Genomic DNA, 6,000 nt, shown 5'->3' with positions numbered 1-6,000 from the left:
GCCCAGTCTCAAGCTGCTAGATCGGTTCACAATCTATCCCATTTAGCATGGTGGTAGTGCCACACAACATGATAGAGGGTATCCTCAATGTCCACAACGACTGTGTAGTGGTCACTCCTACCTATACTGTCATTGGCAGATGAATCTGCAGCAGGCAGGTTGGTGACATTGAGGTCAAGTGTGTTTTTCCCTCTTGTTGGCTCCCTCATCACCTGCTAGCAGCTATATCCTTTAGGACTCGGCCAACTCGATCAGTAGTGGTGCTACCTAGCCACTAGGTAAGGACAACAGATTTCCTTCCCTAAAAGACATTAGTGAACCAGATGGGTTTTTACAACAATCGACAATGGTTTCACAGTCATCATTTGACTTTTAATTCCAGATTTTTATTGAATTCATATGTGGCAGGATTCAAACCCGGGTCCCCAGAGCATTACCCTGGGGGCTCTGGATTACTAGTCTAGTGACAATACCACCACGCCATCACCTCCCCTAAAAGGCACTGCAAGCAATCCTGAGATTACTACCTTTGAGCTCTTGCTTTTTAATTTATTTCCTAGCTCCCTATTTTCTACTTGCAGGACCTTATCCTTCTTTTTACCTATGTTGGTGGTACCGTTATGGACCTCTGGCTGTGCACCCTCCCCCTTCAGAATGTCCTGCATCCGCTCAGTGACATCCTTGACCCTGGCACCAGGGAAGCAAAATACCATCCTAGTGTCATGTCTGAAGCCACAGAAACATCCATCTGTCCCCCTTACGATACAATCCCCCATCACTATTGCTCTCCCACTCTTTTTTCTCCCCCTCTCCCCCCCATGCAGCTGAGCCACTTGTGGTGCCACGGACTTGGCTCTTGCTGTATTTTCCTGAGAAATTACCTCCCCCAGCAGTGTCCAAAATGGAAAATCTGTTAGAGAAGGAGATGGGCACTGGGGACTCGTGCACTACCTGCCTAGTGCCTTTACTCTGTCTGGTGGTCACCCATTCCCTTTCTGACTGTGCACTCTCTACCTGCGGTGTGACCACATCACTGTACGTGCTATCCATGAAGATCTCAGCCCTGCGGATGCTCCACAGTGACTCCAGCCGCTGCTCCAGATCGAAATACGGATTTCAAGTAGCTGTCGCTGGAGACACCTCTTGCACACATGGTCACCATGGACACTGGAAGTATCCCTGGCTTCCCACATTGCACAGGAAGTGCATTCCACATGACCGAGCTTCCCTACCATGAGTTACCCTTAAATTACTCCCTTTACTTTTGCTTCCTCTAATTTAGCGAATATTAAGGACAGTAGAGATACTCACCAAGTTCTACTTACCAAGTCTGCTGTATACTATATACTGCTGTAATATGGGGAAGGGTAGGAGACAATAGGAAGAATCTTGAGCCCTTCCCTGTAGCAGGTTTGGTAGCACTGGGGCATTTAATTAGGTGGGAGGGGGGTAGGTAAGGAACCCGCTGCCTTCCCGCCTTCATCCTGATTAAGTCAATGGCAGGAAGGGCCATGGATGGCCTTCCCTCTCCCCCACCAACTGAGGCTCTGATATGAGCAATTAATGCCCATTTAAGGGTCTCATCCCACTGCCGCTGGTATTAACCTAGTGGTAGCCTGTGTGGGAAGCTTGAAAAGCAAACCCAGGTGTGATTGTTTGCGGGCTGCCGGGGACAGCAGCTGCAGAATTGTACTCAACCGCAATCCATAAACACATGGCTCAGCATATCCCCCACTCTACCATTACCATCAAGCCAGGGGATAAGACCTGGTTCAATTAAGAATGCAGGAGGGCATTTCAGGAGTAGCACCAGGCATACCTAAAAATGAGCTGTCAACCTGGTGAAGCTACATTACAGGGTTACTTGCATACCAAACAGCAGAAGCAGCATGTGATTGACAGAGCTAAGCAATTCCACAACCAATGGATTAGATCTATGCCCTGCAGTCCTGCCACACCCAGTCGTGAATTGTCATGAATATTTAAACAACTCACGGGAAGAGGCTGCTCCACAAATATCCCCATCCTCAATGATGGGGGAGCTCAGCACACCAGTGCAAAAGACAAGGCTGAAGCACATACAAACATCTTCAGCCAGAACTGTTGGATGAATGCTTCATCTCGGCCTCCTCTTGAGGTCCCCGGCATCTCAGATGTCAATCTGCAACCAATTTGATTCACTCCACGCGATATCAAGAAATGGCTGAAGGCCATTTCATTTGGATACTGCAAAGGCTATGGGTTCTGACAACATTCTAGCAAGAGAACTGGAGACTTGTGCTCCAGAATTAGACACACCCCTAGCCAAGCTGTTCCAGTACAGCTACAACACTGGCATCTACCTGTCAATGTGGAAAATTGCCCAGATTTGACACAAAAAGGTCAAATCCAAGCCAGCCAATTACCATTCCATCAGTCTACTCTTGATCATCAGTAAAGTGATGGAAGGTGCCGTCGACAGTGCTATCAAGCGGCACTTACTCAGCAATAAACTGCTCATTGATGCTCAGTTTGGCTACTGCCAGGGCCACTCGGCCCCTGATCTCATTACAGCCTTGGTCAAAACATGAACAAAAATACTGAACTCAAGAGGTGAAGTGACAACCTTGACAACAAGGCAGCATTTGACCGAGTGTGGCATCAAGGAGCCCTAGCAAAATTGGAGTCAATGGGAATCAGGGGGAAACCTCTCCACTGGTTGGAGTCATACCTGGCACAAAGGAAGATGGTTGTGATTTTTGGAAGTCAATCATCTCAGACTTGGTGCATCACTGCAGTTCTTCAGCGTCATGCCCTAGGCCCAACCACCTTCAGTTGCTTCATCAATAACCTTCTCTCCATCATAATGGGAATGATCAAGAAATTCGCAGAAGACATGAAAATTGGTAGGGTGGTAAATAGTGAGGAGGGTAGCTGCATATCAATGGACTGGTCAGGTGGGCAGAGCAATGGCAAATGGAATTCAACCCAAAAAAGTGAGGTCATGCACTTGAGAGGGCTAACAAGGCAAGGGATTACACTATGAATGGTAGGACCCTGGAAAGTATTGAAGATTAGATGGACCTTGGTGTGCATATCCACAGATGCCTGAAGGTAGCAGGGCAGGTAGATAAGGTGGTTAAGAAGGCATATGGGATATTTGCCTTTATTAGCCGAGGCATAGAAGACAAGAGCAGGGAGGTTATGTTGGAACTGTATAAAACGCTGGTTATGGCCACAACTGGAGTACTGCGTGCAGTTCTGGTCACCACATTATAGGAAGGATGTGATTGCACTGGAGAGGATACAGAGGAGATTTACCAGGATGCTGCCTGGGCTGGAGGGTCTGAGCTATGAGGAAAGATTGGATAGGCTGTGGTTGATTTCCTTGGAGCAGCGAAGGTTGAGAGGGGACCTGATAGAGCTGTATAAGATTATGAGGGGCATAGATAGGGTGGATAGGGTAGGCATTTTTTCTGTTAGTAGAGGGGTCAATAACCAGGGGGCATAGATTTAAGGTAAGAGGTAGAAGGCTAAGAGGGGAGCTGAGAAGAAATTTTTTCACCCAGAGGCTGGTAGGAGTCTGGAACTCACTGCCTGAAATGGTGGTTGAGTCAGAAACTCTCGTCACATTTAAGAAGTGATTAGATATTCAGTTGCGTTGCCGTCGCTCCAGGGCTATGGGCCAAGCGCTGGAAAATGGGATTAGTGTAGTTAGGTCTTTGTTGACTGGCACGGACACGATGGGCCGAATAGCCTCCTTCTGTGCTGTAAACGTCTATGAGTCTATGAATCTATAAAGTCAAAAATAGGGATGTTCTCTGATGATTGCACAATGTTCAGCACCATTCGCAACTTCTCAGATGCTAAAGCATTCCATGTCCATATGCAGTAATACCTGAAACAATATTCAGGCATGCACTAATAAATGGCAAGTAACATTCATGCCATCCAAGTGCCAGGCAAAGACCATCTCCAACAAGGGAGAATCTAACCATCTCTCCTTGGCTTCAATGACATTATCATCCCTAATTACCCCACTATCAACATCCTGGGGCTTACCATGATCAGAAACTGAACTGGACTAGCCATATAAATACTGTAGCTATAAGAGCTGGCCAGAGGCTGGGGTTTCTGTGACGAGTACGAGTTACTTCCTGACTCCCCAAAGCCTGTCCACCATCTTCAAGGCTCAAGTCAAAAGTGTGATGGAATACTCTCCACTTGCCTGGATGAGTGCAGTTCCAACACCACTCAAATCTGGACACCAATAAGGACAAAGCAGCCTGCTTGGTTGGTGCCCCATCCACCACCTTCAACATTCACTAACTCCACCACCAACGCAGTGGCAGCAGTGTGTACCATATACAAGTACACACTGCGCTGCAGCAACTCACCAAGGCTCTTCCGTCAGCACCTTCCAACCCATGAACAAGTATTAAAAAATGATGCTAACCAAATAACTTATTCATTCAGTAGGTTAAATTTAATAATGTACTGTAAATAATTTAACAAACAAGAATTCATTATTTATACTTAAGTTCAACTTCATGTTATTCATGAGCTACATTAAGACAAATACTTAGCCCTGTTGTACAATGCTGCATATAGTATAATCTGTATATGACATGGAAATTAGAATTGATTGAAATGAGGCAATTCAACACATTTTTCCAATTGCCATGTATAAATTGACAAATGACAGACTTTATCCAACTTAGATCAATCTCCTGAGGAAGGTGATTAAGCCCAAATGAATATCTTCCAGATAAAATTCTATGAAATTTCTCCTTATGAGCTCATAACATAGCTTATCAAGAGTCCAGAATATCAATATACTTTGTCTAATGTTTAGAGTTACTTTTCACAACTGACATTTGCTTCATCCTAATAGCGCAATCATTGTTTTTCCTAGAGTATGTGGGTAGATTTTTGTCTTTATTATTCATATAACCTTCAATGTTATTGTTAACCAGATATGTTTCAGGTTCCTTATAAAAGGAGTTATCCATAATACCATTAAACTTTTTTTTAGAAGCATTTATTTTGTGTAGCAACAAAGCTAAAAGCAATAAAAGTTCTTTTACCATTCGACACGGGGTAGATAAAATGTAATACAGCGTCATGTGAAATCATATATTTTGGTAGGAAGAATGAAGCAAGGAGAGGTGATACGAACTAAATGGTACAATTTTAAACCAGGATACAGGAACAGCAAGTCCTATGGCTGAATGTACACAAATCTTTGAAAGTGGCAGGATAGCTTGAGAAAGTTGTTAAAAAGGCATCAACTTCCTTGGCTTCATTAATCAGGACATCAAGCACAAGAGCAAGGAGGTTATACTAACCCTTTCTAAAACACTGGGTAAGCCTCAGCTGGAGCCTTGTGTTTGATTCTGGGCAACACATTTTAGGAAGAATGGAAAAGGGTAGTCACTCTCACCTCACCACTGGAATTCCACTCTTTTGTCCATGTTTGAAACAAGACCATAATGAATTCTGAAGCCAAGTGTCCCTGGGAGAACCCAAACTGAACAACAATGAGCAGACTGTTGTTGAATAAATGCCGCTTTATAGCACTGTTGGTGACGCCTTCTATCACTTTGCTATAGACTTTCATAGACACTTACAAACAATATAAAATAAAGGGTACAACTCTGAAGGGGGTGCAAGAGCAGAGAGGCTTGGTGTATATGTTATTGAAGATTGCAGGACAGGTTAAGAGAGCAGTTCATTAAGCATACAGTATACAGCATACAAGATCCTAGGCTTTATTAATAGGGGCATAGAGTATAAAAGCAAGGAGGTTATGTTGACCTCGTACAAGACACTAGTTTGGCCTCAGCTGGAATATTGCATCCAGTTCTGGGTGCTGCATTTTAGGAAAGAAGTGAAGGTATTGGAGAGAGTGCAGAAAAGATTCATGAGACTTGTTCCAGGGATGAGGAACTATTGTGCACAGAATTGTACACAATTCTCCATCCAAGGCAATAATTTGTAAATCTTTAACAGTTCTTGTAT

This window comes from Cetorhinus maximus, chromosome 3, assembly GCF_964194155.1.
Source record: "Cetorhinus maximus chromosome 3, sCetMax3.hap1.1, whole genome shotgun sequence".
NCBI classification, from domain to species: domain Eukaryota; kingdom Metazoa; phylum Chordata; class Chondrichthyes; order Lamniformes; family Cetorhinidae; genus Cetorhinus; species Cetorhinus maximus.
The sequence above is the reverse complement of the archived record's forward strand: the minus strand, read 5'-3'. Positions refer to the sequence as shown.